At 39.8% G+C, this 19,300-nt stretch overlaps 1 long non-coding RNA gene across 1 annotated transcript; it reads right to left on the bottom strand.

The window, feature by feature from the left end:
• Positions 1-221: 221 nt before the first annotated feature.
• LOC140493758 (uncharacterized) lies at positions 222-9,862 on the bottom strand. Its single transcript, XR_011963759.1, has 3 exons — positions 9,791-9,862; positions 5,777-5,889; positions 222-1,898 (listed from the first exon to the last, which is right to left on the bottom strand). It is a non-coding gene; the product is annotated as an uncharacterized lncRNA (long non-coding RNA).
• Positions 9,863-19,300: the final 9,438 nt, after the last annotated feature.

Raw genomic sequence — 19,300 nt, 5'->3', positions numbered from 1 at the left:
GACATTTTAAGAGTGAAATTTCTTTGCTTAAGATTTTTTAGTTTTTGTGGGAGGTGGAGAAAGGAGAAGACAAATTCTATGGTAACATAAATCAACTGACTTATATGCAGAAATGCTTTTCTCCCATTGATCTTGATTACAAAACTATAAGTTAGCATTGTTTGTTAGAATGCATAAGTAAGATGCTTAGAAGTCTATCAGACAAGTGCACACTTGCCCTGTTGCAATGTTGAACCTGTTTAATTCTTAATTTACATAACACAGTTTTAACATGACAATAAAAATTGTGAAGTTTTAATCCTAATGATATCAAGAAGCACGTTTTGGAATTGCTCGCATAGAAAACAGCTCTGCAGCAATATTTAAAAAGACTAAGGTACATAAAAACACTTTAGTGAAATGTATTAATGTCCCTTCAATGGAACTGAAGAGAGGCTTTTACAAAATTGGAACACAGAATGCCAACATTGGCACTGAAGGGCAGTGAAAAGGTTAATTGTAGGCAATACAGAGAATGTTATTCTTATGAAAGAACATCTTGCTGTTTCCCTGTCCATACATCTTGCCATTTTCTATTTTAATTAGAGAATATCCTGATGTATAAGCAAAAAAAAAGTAAATTTGATCAAAGTTATCACAATATTATCCATGCATGCAATGCTTAAACAAGATTAAAAAAAACTTTAATACATTTCTGGCATTATTCTGAAGTTCACTGTTTAATATAATCCCTGGTTCATAAATGAGAAAAATAAACAGCATGATATTATTTCATGAGATAACATGCAAACTGCTTTTCATACATAATTGAAAGCACTTTTCAAGCAAAGTGTGCAGAATAGTTAAAATATTAAAATTCTTGTTATTCATATACTGAAATTATTTTCCATGAGCTCTACAAAAGCTGTTAAGGATTGCAGAAAGATCCAGGTATGTTTATTGGAGCACAGACCTTTGAAAACGTAGCAGAACTTTTTATAATAACATCACAAGATATAAAATTTCTTTTAAAATGTCTCAAGGTGATTACATGGAATACACCTGTGATGGCCATATTTTTCTCTACAAGATCAGAACCAGTCAGTCACACTCAGTAAATCAAAACCAATTATTTGACCTCAATATAAAAATGATACACTATGGTGCAATCCTCAGTGTTGAAAATCTGCAAGCAGCAAAAGAAATGTTGTTTAATTTGACTAAAAACCTCATACGTTGCAGCTGGCAAGTAGAGTGTAAAAGTGCAAATCTTTTGGAGATTCTTAAGGTTATAGTTGTTTACAACTCCTTTTAAGGCTTAAAGTATCAGTAGAGAATATCCACAATGTTCTTCTTTGGTGAAGGTTTGATCCCAACATAGTGTTAGATCACAATTTTAAAATATAAGCATTAAGCACCATTAACTGAAATCCAAATATTATTCCAAAAATGGCTCCTCCAACTTGATATTGATACATCATGCAATTTACTATCTGGAAGATTCCAATAACTGCTCCTAGGATAATCCCTGGCATCAGATTCTTCCATTTTTTGATCCATCCTAAAAGGCCTTCTGCATTATTTGCTTCCTGTTTCTCCAAACCCTTAATTATTGAAGAACTGAACTTCAATTTTAATGGGCATGAGCATAGATGTCTGGATGCTTTTAAGATTAAACAGCAGAGTTTTCGACCCAGAAAACTGAAGATGAAACTGATAGGAACAGAAATAATGAAGAATCCAGCCCACCAACACACCCACCAGCCATACCAAAAACCCAGCCAGTGGCCACAATTCTCTTCCACAGATGGTTCTTCTTCAACAACAGGTGTTGGAGATGTCTTCTGGTTAGGAATCGTCAAAAAAACAGGCTCAGTTTTTGCAACCATTATTTCTGCAAGCTGTGTTTAAGGCTCCATCTGCATAAAAATTACAGTAAAAATCTCAATACATCTTTCTGCTAGACGCTGAATACTTCTCACAAACATGGATTCTCTGCGAATGGTTATGGACAAAAGAAGCTGCTGATTTAGAGGAAATGCTCCTGAGAAATTATTTACCATTATATCTAGTATCAACACATCACAAGACATATTAGACACTGGCTGAGTCAGCTCTGAATTTTAACACTTCTGGGACAGAATAAGCATAGGTGATTTGCCTGTCAAGTTTCACACATTATTCTCATTTGTGTGTTAAGACACAGGGTAAACCCCTCTGCTAATTTAAAGTTGACACACAGACAAGATTCACCCCGTGCTGTAATTTGTGAAAACTTGAGAGGCAAAGAACTATCCCAAAAGTCATTATTTAAAGTAAAATTTTTGAAGTCTAACAGAGGATAATTAACTAACAACTATTTACAACTCATTTATCTAAACCTATCTTTTACCTTCCCCCCTACAATACTGGTCCAATAAAACCCCCCGATTAAGATTTAAAGAAAAATTCAAATTTCAAAACCAGCCAGCTGTTGAATCTTCTCTTGGTGTCTTCCTCTGTGGATTTGCTCTCCAGTCAGTGGTGATCTTTTTCCTGTGCAAACTCCTTCTCTAGACAGGTACACCTCAGAGAGTTCTTACTAGCAGCCTACATTTGTTGATCTTTTGTCGTCCAATTGTTCAATTTTTTTTTCAGTTTTATACCCCAAAGCATCGGATCATTTCATTGGTGTTAATAGTGTCAAAATACTAAATTCAAACTTGATTAGAGTTTGGTATCTTACAGCATAATTTAAACTGATTGGCCGAATTTGAAGGTGTTTTTGTCTCCAGGCAACCCAGTTACTCTAGCTGTTGAACCAAATGCTACAATGTTACCATGTTCAGAACATTTGGTGCTGTATCAGATAGTTCTGCTAGCTTTTAACTCTCTTAAAGGTATTGCACCCCTTACACATTCATAACATATGTTTCAGTGACCCATTCAGAAAAATTTTAGTGATTCTTGTGAGAGGTTGGCTATCCTTAGAATTAGAAACATAGGAATAAGAGTAGGTCATTTAGCCTCTTGAGCTGTTACAGATATTCAAAGATATCACGACTGATCTGTGACCCAAATCCATATTCCCACCATTGTTCAATATTTCTTAATAGCTTTGCTTAACAAAAATCTGTCAAACATAGATTCAAAATTAACAACTGATCAATTAAGGAAGGGAGCTTCAAATTCTACTTGTAGTGGAGTGGGAATTTCCCTACCTCTAAGCCAGGAGGCCAGATTCAAGACCCACCAGTTCCGGAAGTGTGTCATAATATCTCTGAACAGGTTGATGAGGAAAATATTAAATTCCACTAGTCTTTGCGTGCAAAAGAGTTTCCTGTCAGCAATACTGCTCTCTGTCTCTTCCTGGAAAAGAGGCCTGAACTGTAACCATTTACCACCATACTACTCTGCCTGGCTGAGCTCAATCTTACTTTGAACAATTTCTCATTTAACCCCTCTCACTTTCTTCAGAACAAAGGTGTGGCCATGGATACCCGCATGGGCTCCAGTTATGCATGTCTCTTTATAGGGTGACATTCCTTGTTCCAATCCTACTCAAGTCCCTCCGCACAACTCTTTATTCTGTTACATTGATAACATCATTGGTGCTACCTTCCTCTCTCATGCTCCCTCCGCACCTGGAATTGGACAAATTTATCAATTTCGCTTTGAAGTTCCACTCTGCTCTAACTTTCAGCTAGACCATCTCTGACTCTTCCCTTCCTTTCCTCAACACCTGTTTTGATTTCTGGGGGTAGGCTGGCCACCGATATCACTACAAACCCACAGTCTCCCACAGTTATCTGGACTATACATCCTTACATCCTGCTTCCTCGAAGGACTCCATTCTGTTCTCCTAGTTTCTCTGTGTCCATTCTGATGCTGCCACCTTCCATAGGGGGTCTCAGAAATGTCCATCTTTCTCAGAGGATTCCCAACATCATATATATGACCCTGAACTGGAGTGCCACACTCACAACCTCTCTTTCCTCCCACAATACCGATAGGCCCTCCCTTCTCCTCATTTTCCACTCCACCAGCATAATTTTGGCCACTTCCACTGGGATGCCACCACAAGAACCATATTCCCCTCCCTTGTCAGAATTCCATAGGGACCATTCTCTCTGGAGAATCTTGGTTCACTCCTCTTCCACTCCCAACAACTCCTCACAACAACTTCCCATGCAATTGCAGAAGGTATACCATCTACCCATTTATATCCTTCCTCTTCACTATTCAAGGCTCCTGACACACCTTCTCGGTAAAGTAGTAATTTACCTGCACTTCACTCAATCTACTGTAATAGCTGCTCACAATATGGTTTCCGCTGCACTGGGGGAAGACAAAACGCAAACTGGGTAACTACGTTGCGTTACTAGAATGACCACGTTGCGTTACTAGAATGGTGGCTTCTGGTTGCCACCATGTTCCCTGGACATTTCTGAATTGTGCCTGGTGCAGTACTCCAGCAAGGCACAACGCAAGCTGGAAGAACAGTATCTCATTTTCGACGAGGGGATGCTGCAGCCTTCAGGGGTCTATCAAGTTCAATAATTTTAGGGCCTGAACACCTTCTTCCAAGCCTCCATACCCCAGGTCTTCTTATAACATGGGCTGCTTTCAGCACTGCCGATCCATTTTCACCTACTAATGGTGGCTATTATCAGCTTTTCTTTCTCCAATGTTTACCATTATACATCCCTTTGCCTGCCTAACAGTTTTTCTCTCCCACTAAGCTCCACTCCCATCTGTTATGTGCTCCGTTCAATGTCTCCAAACCCTACCTTTAGCACATTTACTACTTCTTCTTAGCTTCCATCAGTTCTGAAGAACTACTGAATGTGAAACATTAACTCTGCTGCCAGGCCTGCTTAGTTTCTCCAGCAATTTCTGTTTTTGCTTCAGATTTCCAGCATCCACAGTTCTTTGTTTTACAACAATATTGCAATCACTGGCTCTAACTTTAATACAAGTTCTCTAGTTCCAGACTCTCCAACCAACAAAAATCATTTCCCTTTACCTGTTCCATTAGTTCATTTAATTATCTTGAAAACTTTGACCAAATATTGTTAAACCTACTAAATTCCAAAACAACCCTAGTTTGTGTAATCTTGTCACTTAACCTGTCCAAGTATCACTGTGGTAAATCTTCACTGCACTCCCTTAAAGACTAATATTTGCTATCCACCCAAGAAAAGGTGACAACTGCTCAGTATTGTCTAACCCGGATTTTGTACACCCCTACTTTGACTTCTAGAGGATGAGAATACAAAGGCCAGCATTCTATTATCTTTTTCATTACATTTTGTACACTCTTGTGACATTTGAATGATCCAACTATCTGAAACCCGAAGTATTTTTATTGTTTCTAGCTTTTCCCCATTTAGAAAGTAGCCTGTTCTATCCTTTTCAAGGCCTAAGAGCTCACATTTGACTACACTGAAATCCATTTGCCATTGTTTTTCCCTATTCACTTCAGCTATAAATATCAATTTTGTGTTTTGCTACGCTGCTTACAGTTTTCCTATTATTGTGTAATTAGAATACATGGTCATGTAGCAGCAGGGTGCAATGAATTGGATCACTCTTTCAGACAGCCATGAAGGTTTGAATGGCCTGTTTTGATGCTGAAAATTCTAAAATAGCACAGTAATAAAATCAATGTGACTATCTTGAGGCAAATGGGAAAGGAAATGGAATAAGTTTACCTCAATCTGTAATAGTAAACAACTGCCTCATTTCCAAAATTTAGGTCACTTGTTATACTGATTACAAAATCCTCTTACAAAAGTAAAGATTAAAAATGCATTACCATGCATATATTTACTTGGGCTCTCCAGGTGTTCACTTACAGCTTCAGTTTCCTCCCTTTCTCTTGAAGACAGTCACTTGGTTCTGACATACGATTCCACAGATGATGACAACCTAGATATCTCACAGAGTATCCATTTTTAAATACACAACTGTGGTAAATGCAGACAGGCCAACTTACCAAAAAGGGCATTACAACCAAACTCAATCTCAGACAGAGAAAGTAGACCAGTGTACCCACCTATCTACTGTTGGAGATTAATTTAGCACTGACCATGAATTGAGACTGACTTTCTGGCATGTCTGATTCAGTGTCTTTATACAAACATGCAGTGTATGAAAACAAACAATGAATTGCAAGTGTAAATTCAATTTCTATGGTATGACATGGCAGCTATTACTGAGACACAGCTACAAATTGATCAAGAATAAGTCTAAAATATACTGAGTTCTCAGATTTATAGAAAGTTAAGAACAATGGTTCAGGTGAAGGGGTAACAATTAAGGATGAATCAATGAGAAGTATGCATGTAAGGGAGATGTTGTGGGTAGAATTGCAAAATATGTCAAAAAGATGGTGAATTTCTTGACTATGCTTGGAATAGCTCTCTGGAACAATATCGTACAACCTGCAAGGCAACTTCAGATTTTGTGATGAACAATAAACTAGATTGAATTACTAGCTTAACATTTCAAGAACATTTATTTAATAATGATAATATGACTGATTTCAGCATTCTCTTTTGGAGCTGTTTTAAACTTTAGAGTCATAGAGTCATACAGCATGGAAACAGACCCTTCAACCCAAATCATCCATGCTGAGCAGGTTTCCTCAATTGCACTAGCTCCATTTGGCAATAACCCGCTAAACGTTCCCTATCTGTCCAAATGTCTTTTAAATGTAACTGTACCCATCTCTATGTCTTCCTCTGGCTGCATGTACACACCACCCTCTGTGTGAAACAAAGTGCTCTTCAGGCCCCTTTTTAAATTTTTCGCCTCACCCTAAATCCATGACCTCTAGTTTTGGACTTCCCCACCCTGGAAAAAAATCTTGGCTATCAACCTTGTCTATGCCCCTTATTATTTTATAAACCTCTATATGGTCACTCCTCAATCACCTACGCTCCAGGGAAAACAGTCCCAGCCTATCCAACCTCTCCTTGTGACTCAAACTTAAAATGCCCAGGCACAGTTGGCTATGGACCAAGAGCAAGTAAAGGGATTAGCGTAGTTGGTAGCTGCTGGTCGGCACAGACATGGTGGGCCAAAGGGCCTGTTTGAGTCACAAACGGATACTCTGTGAGATACCTAGGTTGTCATCATCTGTGGAATCGTATGTTAGAACCAAGTGACTGTCTTCAAGAGAAAGGGAGGAAACTGAAGCTGTAAGTGAACACCTGGAGAGCCCAAGTAAATATATGCAGGGTAATGCATTTTTAATCTTTACTTTCCAGTAACATCCTTTTAAATCTTCTTTGCACCCTTTCCAGTTTAATAGCATCCTTCCTCTCACAGGGTGACCACAATTGTATGCAGTACTCCAAATGTGATCTTACCAACATCTTGTACAGCTTTATCATGATATTCCAATTCCTGTACTCAATACTCTGACTGATGAAGGCAGTGTGGCAAATGCCTTCTTCACCACCCTGAGGTTAGTTAGGCCACATTTGGAGTATTGTTTGCAATTCTGCTCTCCACACTTTAGGAACAATGTGGGGGCTTTGGAGATGGTACAGAAGAGGTTTGTTAGAATGTTGCTTGCATTGAAGTGTATTAACTACAAGGAGAGGTTGAATTACTTTCACTACAGCGTCAGAGGCTGAGGGCTGATCTTATAGAAGTATGTAAACTTATGAGAGGAACACAGTGTGAATAGTGGCAGTCCTTTTCCCGGGGAGAAATATCAAAGACGAAGGGGAGTAAGTTTAAGGTGAGAGGGAGAAAACTTAAGGAGATATGCAAGGCAAGTGTTTTTTATACGAAGGTTGGTAGAGGGTGGAACGCACCACCGGGGAGGTGATAGAAGTAGATATGATAGACATGTTTAAGAGGCATTTAGGCATTCCATAGAGGGATATGGAACATGTGCAGGCAGATGGGATGATAGAGTCTTAGAGATATACATCATGGAAACAGTCCCTTTGGTTCAACTTGTCCATGCCAACAGATATCCTAAATAAATCTAGTCCCATTTGCCAGCATTTGGCTCATATTCCTCTGAACCCTTCCTATTCACATACTCATCCAGGTGCCTTTTAATGTTGTAATTGTATCAGCCTCCTCTACTTCATCTGGCAGGTTATTCCATACACACATCACGTTGCCCCTTATGTCCCTTTTAAATCTATCCTCTGTCACCCTAAACCTATACCCTCTAGTTTTGGATTCCTCCACCTTGGGAAAAATACCATGTCTATTTATCCTATCCATGCTCCTCAAGATTTTATAAACCTCTATAAGTTCAGCCCTCAACCTCTGATGCTCCAGGGAAAATAGTCCCAGTCTATCCAAATGTTAGCTCCCTTAGCTCAAATCCTCCAACCCTGGCAACATCCTAGCAAATCTTTTCTGAGTCCTTTTCAAATTTCACAACTTCCTTCTGATAGGAAAGAGACCATAACTGCATGCAATATTCCAATACTGGCCTAAGTTTCGAATGGCATCATGGTCAGCGCAGGCATGGTGGACCAATGGGCCTATTTCAGTACTTTACTGTTCTGTATTCCCTTATCCTGCAGATTTCTAACCAAACTCTCCTGGTATGCAAGTTTCACAAACTAAACTCTTTTGCTGAGATGATGTGGAGGTGCTGGTGCTGGACTGGGGTGGACAAAGTCAAAAATCAGACGACACTGGGATATAGTCCAATAGTTCAAATAAACCTGTTGGACTATAACCCAGTGTCGTGTGATTTTTGTCTTCTAAGAGAGAAACTAAACTTGTTGACATCAGGTAGATACCACAACTGTCCACAACCACAAAAAAGTCATATTTGGAGAAAATGGTATTTGTCCCCGTAACTATTCTGTGAGTTGCTACTTCTACATTCCTTTTTACTACTATCATCTGAATGGGTTCCTGTATCACACTTGTTATTATTCAGCCTGCAGGCACAAAGTTACTTCCCACTGCTCTACTCTTACCTCTCACCTTCTTTTCCTAATCACCAATTCCTCACCATAACACTTTCTGATACAAAATGTTGTCCAATTTCTGCTTCAGCATCAGATAGGGTTTTATTAATATGTACCAATCATCCATGGGTACCTGCTGTGTCTGTATAGTTTCCTGCATCTATATAAAGCAACTCTGAAGTGCTGTATTGTCAGAAATGTAATCTTTTGGATGAGATCTCAAAAGGAAGTTCATGATAAGGAGTCAATGGTTTAGAGGATATTTGAGAAAAAAAAATTCAAGAGGAAAACATGCTGTCTGAGAGGGTGGTGGAGGAAGGTACTCTGACAACATTTAAGAAGCATCTGGAGAAGCACTTAAAATGCCCAGGCACAGTTGGCTGTGGACCAAGAGCAAGTAAATGGGATTAGCCTAGTTGGTAGCTGCTGGTCGGCACAGACATGGTGGGCCAAAGGGCCTGTTTCTATACCGTATGACACTATAACATCCGAGACAAGGCGCTCCAAAAATGTAAGTTCATTTGCTTTTCAATTGGAACGTATTTTCTGTTTTCTCTCGCTAGAGGGCTTGCTAACAACTAAAAAACATCAGTCAAAGCGGTTTCACTTCTATCTCCTGACCAATACTAGACACCCACCCCCAGGAACATCCGGGCTTTCAAGACTGGCCGCTCAACCGGCCAACATCCGGGCCTTGCATTGTCATGGCAGCAATGCTCAAGGTCACTTTGTCTGCCCGATCCAACCGATCAACAGCCATCGGCAGTCGGCAGACAGTTGGTGAAACGTGCTGGATTTTGATATCCCTCTTTAATCCGTTCACCACTTCTATTTAAAATCTCGCCGGCCCTGCTTTCCTGCCCCGATATACTCACCGTCGGCTCCGCGCTCTCACTGTTGTTGTTCGGTGGATGCGCGGGCACGTCTTGGCAACTGCGCAGACGCAGCGCTGCCGAATTGCGAAATGTTGATGGAATGAATTTTTAATTTACATAAACATCTAAACATAGGAAACTCCACAACTAAAGAACCATACATCGGCAATCGTACAACAAAATAATTATAAACATTTGAACAACTATACACCTAAATAATCATGTAAACAGAGGCAAAAATAAACATTTTGACGTGTAATCCCCAACTCTAAACCAGGAGAGAAAGTGAGGACTGCAGATGCTGGAGATCAGAGCTGAAAATGTGTTGCTGGAAAAGCGCAGCAGGTCAGGCAGCATCCAAGGAGCAGGAGAATCGACGTTTCGGGCATCAGCCTGAAGAAGGTCTTTGCCTGACCTGCTGTGCTTTTCCAGCAACACATTTTCAGCTCTAAACCAGAAGACCCAGGTTCAGGTCCTACCTGCTTCGGAGGTGTGTAGTAACAGCTGATCAAAAAATATCATGGAAACACAGACGATATGAGAAGGATGAGGCCATTTGGCCCTTCGAGCCTGCTCTGCCATTCATCATGAACATGGCTGATGATCCAACTCAATAGTCAAATCCTGCCTTCTCCCTTTGATCTCATTCACCCCCAAGTGCTATATCTAGCCACCTGTTGAATACACTCAATGTTTTGGCATCAAATACTTCCTGTGATAATGAATTCCACAGGCTCATCACTCTTTGGGTGCATAAATGTCTTCGCATGTCCTAAATGGTCTACCCCAAATCCTCAGACTTGACCTCTGGGTCTGGGCACACCCACCATCAGGAACATCCTCCCTGCATCCATCCTGTCTAGTCCTGTTAGATTTTATAAGTGTTTATGAGATCCCCCCTCATTCATCTGAACTCCAGTGAATACAATTCCAACCTAGTCAATCTCTCCTCATATATCAGTCCTGCAATCCCCAGAATTAGCCTGGTAAACTTTCGCTGCACTTTCTCAAAGTTTCGAGGCAGTGACTGGAGACTGTGGTACATCTGCAAGGCTGAGACTCATGTGGATAGCATGTCTAGAGAGGTGGTCACATCACAGGCTGAAGGTACTGGAGGGAAAATGTGAATGGGTTACTAATAGGTAGGCAGGTAGTGCAGGAATACCTGGTATCCTGTTTATCAATCAGATTGCTGCTTTGGAAGCTGTGGAGGATTGTGGTATCTCAAGGGAGTGCAGTCTGGCACCACAAGCAGCCTGACTGTACAGGAACGATGGAAGAAGAAAGGAAGAGCAATTAATAATAAGTGATTCAATAATTAGGGTAACAGACAGATGTTTCTGCCGCTACAGATGACTCCAGGTTGGTGTGTTGCTTGCCTGATGGCAGGTTCATGAATGCCACTGAGCAACTGCAGGGCCTCATAAAGAGAGAGGGTAATACAGAGGTTGTGGTACAATTGGTACCAATGATATAGGTAGAAAGAGGGATGAGATCTTGCATCAAGAGTTCAGGGCGCTAGGCAGTAGATTCAGAAGGGCCTGAAGGTTGTAATCTCAGGATTACATCTGATGCCACGTGCTAGTGAGAACAGAAATATGAACTAGAACAGATGATGCATGCTTCAACAGCTAGTGCAAAAGGGAGAGTTTTAGATTAACTAGGATTATTTCTGGGGAAGTTGAAATGTCTATAGGCTCTACAGGTGTACACCTTAACCAGAATGGGATTAACATCATTGTGGAGGGTTTTCCGGCACTGCAAGGAAAAGTTTAAACTAGTTCAGTAGGGGTCACTGCATTACTGACACAGCATAAATTAAAAAAAGGAACCAAGGCAGAGTGAGTTCTGCCATGTATGTCTCAAGGGAGTAAGGCAAGGCTGTATGGCTTCTACTTAATGCAGGCATATGAGAATCAGACAGACTAGTTAAGAGTGTGGATTGGCATGTGGAATTATGATGTTATTGCCATCACATTGATGTGGTTGAATGAGGGACAACCCTGGCAATTCAATGGATCTTCTGGCAGGGCAGGAGAAGGTGAAAAAGTGGAGGTGGTTTTGCAGTATCAGTTAGGGAGTGAGTTATTGCAGTAGGGAGGGATGATGTCTTGGAAAGGTTGTCAAATGAGGCTTTGTGGGTAGTTTAGGAATAAATGGGGCCAGTTACACTGTTAGGAGTGTATTATAGACCCTGAAACAGTCAGCGGACAATTGAGGAGCAGGTATGTAGTCAAATCACTAATGTGTGTAAAAATAATAACAGGCTGGTTATATTAGGAGATTTCAACTATCCCAATATTAATTGGGATAATCATATTATAAAGGGGTTAGAGGAGGCAAATTTCTTCACCTGTATTCAGGAAAGCTCTTTATATCAACATGTAGGTGATCCTACACAGGATGGTGCAGAGTTGGATCTAATTCTAACAAAGCTGGACAGGTATTTGAGGTCACAATGAAGGAGCATTTTAGTGATAGCAAACAGAACACCATACATTGTAAGTTTGTTCTGCGATGGTACGCAAAAAAGGGTTTTGGATTGAGGCAAGGTAAATTTAATTAAAATAAGGCAAGATCTGGCCAAAAAGATGGAACAGCTATGGAAGTGTAAATTATAGAACAGTGAGAGATGTTCGAAAAAGGTACTGGGAAGAGTACAGGCCCAACATGTTCCCTTTAAGATGAAATGTAGGAGTAACAAGCCCAAAGAACCCTCACTATCTTGGAATTTTCATGCCTGAATAAAATGGAAAAGAATTGTATAATGGTTACAAAGGGAGCAAAATAATGGAGGCACCAGAGGAACATAGAAAGTGCAGGAGGGATCTCAAGAAAGCAATAAGAAGAACAAAAGGGGGCATGAGGAAACACTGATGGGCAAGATTAAGAAGAATTTCAAGATATTCTACAAATATATCAAAGCCAAGAGAATAACCTGGGAAAGAGTAGGGCCATTCAAGACCAAGGAGGAAATCTATACATGATATATTGTTATGGGGTCTTCGGTGCACATGAAGAAGTTTGGGGATGGAAGATTGCATAGTAGGGCATGAGAAAGAGAGAGTCCAGTTATGCAGCAGCAGTGACAGGAGATTCAGTTTATTACTGAAAGGTAGAAATGCCTAAAAACATTTGAGAAACCCCATGAAAACTTGGGTATAGCACCAGAGAGGGTGTAGAAATATTGTTGGTGGAGTGGGATTGAGGTGCAAGAGTCAGTGTTTGACAACTGTATACATAGAAGCATTAAATACCAGTGTTTGTTTTGTAGAAACTTATAATTAAATAAAAATGGTGTAATTGCCTAGCCTGCATGAACCAGATTCTTAAGGGACTTGACAGGATAGAGGCTGAGAGGTATTTCCCTGATGGGAAAGTCCAGGACCAGAGACCATTATCTCAGCCCAAGGGATTGTGCATTTAAGAAAGGGGTGAGGAAACATTTCTTCTCTTGGAGGGTAGTAAATCTGTGGAATTCCTGTGGGATTTCCTGTTCGAACTCCTGATGCACACACCCACTTCTTCACCTTCATCACCATCCGGACACAACTTGCTTTCTCTTTTAGCACGGGTGGTGGAGGTCCCCAATGGAGAAGCTCTCAGTGTGGGAGTCCTTCTGCTTTCCATTGTGGGTCTGGTGTGGAGGGTGTTGCATTCTGCAATCCCATACAATCGTAGACTGAGCTGCATCACTGGCTCCCAGTGCTGATCATGTTCCATGTCTACATTGGTTCTGGGAGGTTATACAACCTGTTCAGTTTCTCAGGAATCTATTTTTAGATATTTGTTCACATCAGCCCCATGCTGTTGATCTTTTGGCACTCTGTGCAGTGGGGCTGTGGAGCATGTCAGATGAGTAATTTGGAAGCTTTCCTTGTTAGTCTGTTCCTGGGCCTAGCCAATATGGCTCATAATAGGTCCAGGTCAAAATTGCTAACAGCTTTCCACCTTTTCATGGCTATGTCCAAACCCAGGTGCCTTAGCCAGGAAGTTGTCTGATCACAGACTCGAGCCTGTTTAGAAACTTCAGGCACCAGTGAAGCTCGATTGTATTCTCTCCCCCTCAAATGAAAATCTTGATTTAGTAAGTGCTTTTAAAATAAGGTTTCAATATCCCTAAAAGGGCTGCTTTGTTTCTCTTTCATTTTTGATTAACTAATTCATATATTAAAGAGAGAGAACTGGACTCTTTCCCAGTGGGAAGCTGGCTTCTGAACAGGGAAAGGGCTTGGAAGAGAAAGGTGGAAACTCTTGTTTATTTTAAACTTTAGATATAAAATAAAGCTCTTGTAAATCTCAGAAAGTATTTTGCAACCAAATTTATCTTATGGATGTTGATCTGTTAAACAAGTGAGAATTCACTTGGCATATTGTGTATAGTTTTTGTCAAATTTCCTAAGGAAGGATTACAAAGACCACATCTTTTGTGTGTTTTGAAATTGTGGACTGAAATGAGAAAAAAATTACTTTAAAACTGAGGAATGAAAGGTTGCTGTGTGGTTTGAAAACAAGTAACTTGATACTCTTTAGGAACACTATTTGCAGAGCTTGGGTTACAGTGCTGGTTGCTGATAACGTGGAACAGATATTATGTTGATTCTAAAACAAGAGGAAAAAAATCTTGGAAAAAGAGTTGTGCCATTTAAGAGGGGATGAGGAGGAATTTATTCAAAGGGTGATGAATCTTTGGAACTAGACAACAGTGAGGACTGCAGATGCTGGAGATTAGAGTCGAGAGTGTGGTGATGGAAAAGCACAGCAGATCAGGCAGCATCCGAGGAGCACGAGATTCGACATTTTGGGCAATGTTCTGCTTTCACCTGGAATCTTTGGAATTCTCTTCCTCAGAGGTTAAGGAAATGCAATCGTTAATCAGGTTCAAGGGTGTCTGGAGAATAATGAGACGAAGAGATATGGAGATAGTGTATTAAAGTTGCATTGAAATGATCAGCCATGATCTAAAGTGGTGGGACTGACTTGATCAGCTAAACAGTAGAAGTTTGTGTACAAATGGAGATTCAATTGGCAATAAGAAGCAGTTGTTTTGTGGACTAATTACCATCTACCAATGATAAAAGTCTTCTGCCTGCGAGCAATTGTGTAATTGTTTCTCAGGTAGCTGAACAGCTTTGTGCTGTGAACAAGATACACAGAAGCCCTTGGGTCACCACCAGTTTAGGAGCTCTCTCCATATTCTCTGCAGTGAAAGCCACTTGTACCTGAAGAAAACCAGTTTATCTTTCCTTAAGCAGTTGTTGTAAGGTATGACCTTTATTTGATAAATCAGAGACTTTTTTTGTAAGTGAATCGGCTACAGTATGGCTCCTGCAAACTGGTGGAAGCATCCAGAGAAGGATGACTGAGAGGCAGCATTTTGACTAGCGCAAGAGTCTTAAGTGCTATCTCAGCAACCCTTATGAACAGAAATTGCTGAACTGTTTTCCCAGTTTTCCCTTCTATTCATAACTTAGGTTTTTTTTCCTGTCTGTCTCTGTTTATGTGTGTAAGAGTGAGTTTATAAGGGGATTAGAGTTATATTTATAAGAGTTATATGATGTTGATTCATAATTGTATACATGTAATTAGAGACCAATTACTTGTAAGTAACCGTGTTTTGGGTAGATAAGGGATATCTTCTCCATCAGTGGGGAGATATAGGGAGGCAAATGAGGGATATCAAGCCTACCTGTGGGGGAGTGGTGCTGTCAGATCCTGGAGTGGAGAGTGTGTCAGGTTTGCCAGGAATGTCAGTTCCAGGCAGTGGGCTAGAGGGAGTATGACTTCTTGATAGGAGGTGGGTGCCAGGTCCTTGGAGGGCATGAGGTGTCACTCTTGGGGGTGTGAGGTGTCATATCACGGGCTATGTTAGGTCTGGCAGTGGGGGAGGAACAGGATATCCAGTTCAGTTCCATGGTGAGGGGAGGGGGGAACGGTGCTAAGAGATCTGCTGACGGTATAATTGGGGGTGACTAGAGAGTTGGTGGGTCAGTTTACCGCTTGCCCAGGAATTAGACTAGTTTCTTTTACTCTTGTAATGTTTCCTTGGTAATTATTAACTTAATTGCAGCAGCATCCTCAGTCTAATTCAAATGACTAATCTTGGAGGGTTCCATGTATAAGGACATCTTCAGTTTCCTGGGCAATTCCCTCAACATAAGTGATTTTGTAGGGTCCAAATGCACAATTCCATTTTTCCTTGTAGAAACGAATGTCTATCCAGAGGAAAATCTGGCACATTAATTAAGGGATCATTGGTCAAGAACTTGGTGCATACATATTGGGAACAAGTGGTAGTTTGTGGGGTATGAACTAGAAATAAAATGCTGATTCGAGAAATATATGACTGGACTGTGTTAACCAGCATTTTACCCTCTACTATTTAACAACAGATGGAATCATAGAATCCACTATAGTGTGGAAGTAGGCTATTCGGCCCATCATGTCCCCAGATGTCCCACTCAGACCCAGTCCCCTTCCCTGACCCTGTATTTCCCAGGGTTAATCCACTAACCTGCACATCCCTGGACACTATGGACAATTTAGCATAGCCATTCCACCAAACCTGTACATGCACTGTGGGAGGAAACTGGAGCAATCGGGGGAAACCCACGTAGGGAGAATGTGCAAACTCACACAGACAATTGCCCAAGGGTGGAATTGAACCCGGATCTCTCGTGCTGTGAGGCAACAGTGCTTACCACTGAGCCACCATGCCATCCTAAGACAATAGGTTAAGTAAATGGGCAAAAAACTTGGTAGATGGAGTATAGTATTAGAAATGTGAATTTGTTCACTTTGGAAAGAATAGAGGAGCAATATATCACTTAAATAGAGATAGACTGCTTCTGATGACCCAAATAACATTCCTCCCTCAATAACATTACAAAGACAGATTAACTGGACATTGTGTGCAAATGCCATGTTTACTTGCAAAACACAGGTGCATTAATGTTTGGATTGTTCTGAAACTTCTAAGTATTGTGATAAAATATTATGGCGCTCTTCCTAGATTACAACATTAACAAAAACATAGCTTGACTATCTGGTTATTCTCATTCAGGCCTATAAACCTGAGATAACTGAATTTCCCCAAGTCTTCATTTAATCATTCCAGCATGGGTGACTGTGCCTTCAGTTACCTGTGCCCAAAGCTCTGGAATTGTCTCTGTAAACCTCTTCATCTCAGTACTCCTTAAAACCTAATTCTTCGACAATCTTTTGGTCATCTTGTATCCTCATGTATCTCAGTGTAAAAAATGTCATAATTATCCTTTATTTTTCTGATGTTACTAGGCATTGAATACAAGTTGTTCTTATAGCTTATAGTGCTTATCTAACTCAAGATGACATTATCTCCTGAAATCATGTTTAAAAGTCTTGGTGATTTTTATAATTTTCATTTTATTCCATTTTCATGTTTTGTTGCAAACAAGTGTTATGCTGCAAACAAAAATTAATTGCTGGGGAAACTCAGCAGGTCTGGCAGAATCTGTGGAGAGAAAACAGAGTTAATATTTTGACTCCAGTGACCCTTCTTCATAAATATTATTGTATACACAGAGTGCCAAGATACCCACATGTTGATATTTAATGATATCAATCACATGCTGTCAGCTGTGGCTCAGTGGTTTGCACCTTCATCCTTCAGGCAGAAGATGATGCGTACATAGTCTGACTTCAGAGACAGTAGCACAAAAATCTATGCTGATAGTGCATGCAAAGGTTACAATACCTTTCACATGGGATTTTAAGTAAGGCCTTATCTGCCTTATTAACTTGATGTAAAAGATATCACATTTTTAAGGACAAACAGAAGAATTTATCTTAGCATTCTGGGCCACGATTTATCTTGAAACCAAAACTCAAAAATAAATAATCTGATTAATGTCAGGTTGATATTTTGTATTAGAACTCTGTAAATTGCATCTTTCTGACATTAGAACTGTACCTTTATTTATAAAGTACTTATTTGCTGCAAAACACTGAGATATTCTGAGGTTGTGAAAGGCATTAATAAATAGAGGTCTTACTGACATTGACCAATTAATGACTATGGTCTATTTATTATATTTTGTCATAATTCAGTGCACTACCGGAAAACATCATGATCCGTATATATGGCATTCAGTAAAGCTGTACATGATGATGTTTTGTAGTCACATGATAGTATTTGAAGGAAACATATTTTCTATGACAATAATGGTGTTGCTGTTCTCTCTACTGGCCATGCAGGAAATTGAATGACATTTACTGGTGAAAACATAAAACAAAAAATGGCAGCTAGCAATGGGCAGCAAATCTGAAAATGTAGCTGTTTATAATGTATGTCTCCTCGACATGAAAGATTTTGAAATTATTTATGCACAATTAAAATCAAATATTTTTTAAAATGATTAGTGTTTTTGCTGTAAAAACTTGCATAAGTAATGACCATCAAACTATTACTCATTAATGATGCAGAAAATGTGTCTTTTCTAATCCACGCTATTGTCATACAGTAAACAACAAATAAAATTAAATATAGGTTCCAATCATTAAATCAGTTGAATGAAAATTTGAAGTATCACTGAAAATATTTATAAATGTTTATAATACATGCTATATACTTTTCTTGATACATATCATGACCTAGGTTTGGTATATAGGACACAACTTCAAATGACACAAAACTTGGAAGTACTGGAAGACATACACAGATTGGTGGAATGGCTGGACCAACAGTAAATGACATTTTATGCAAGGAAGGAAAAAGTGTTAGAAGGAAAAAGTGATAGAAAATATGAAATTCAAAAGGAGATGTAAAAACAGAGTTTTGGCAAACCATAGAAATTGAGAAACTTCAGTGAAGACACTTCTTTCAGAGAAGTGCTTTACTGCTTGATAGGTCATTGCAAACGTTTTATGCAACTTTACCTTCTGACTCCGTCAAGGTGAACAGCAGGGACTGCAACACTAACAATTGCTCTCAGAACAGGACTATCAAAATAAACTGTTTTCACAGTCCCATGTTTCTCCATAGTGCTGAGGAAATGCTCGCCAAGGTCCAGTAGAAAGGATGCAAGACACTGCCAACAGGATCTGCATGAAGGGGATTAGTTCTCTAGACTTGTCTGAGCTAATAGACTAATAAGCTAATAGATTTCTCAAAATAACTGAAAATGCTAAAAGCTGCTTTTGCATAGACAAGCAAGTGCCATTGGACTGTGATTTTAAAAAAAACTACAGGCTGTGAAGCCCTGTGCAAAGCTGTTAATTCTTTCAGTTACATTGGGCCTAATTTTCTAGGGGCCTGAACAATGTGGGCTATGGTGAGAAATGTGGCAGAATTGTGTGAGAAATACAGCAATGCTTATTTAGATGCTGGAAGCAATTTGCTGCATTTTTAAATTGAATTCTGGGAGTTGAGGTGACATTCTCACAAGGGAACAATCAGGTGCCTATTCAGGTGCCTGGATTGTTGCTTGTTAATGACTCTATCAACTGTATATCTCACCTCAATAAAATGTA

Source organism: Chiloscyllium punctatum, chromosome 22 (genome assembly GCF_047496795.1).
Source record: "Chiloscyllium punctatum isolate Juve2018m chromosome 22, sChiPun1.3, whole genome shotgun sequence".
NCBI lineage: Eukaryota > Metazoa > Chordata > Chondrichthyes > Orectolobiformes > Hemiscylliidae > Chiloscyllium > Chiloscyllium punctatum.
This window is presented reverse-complemented; position numbering and strand designations above follow the sequence as displayed.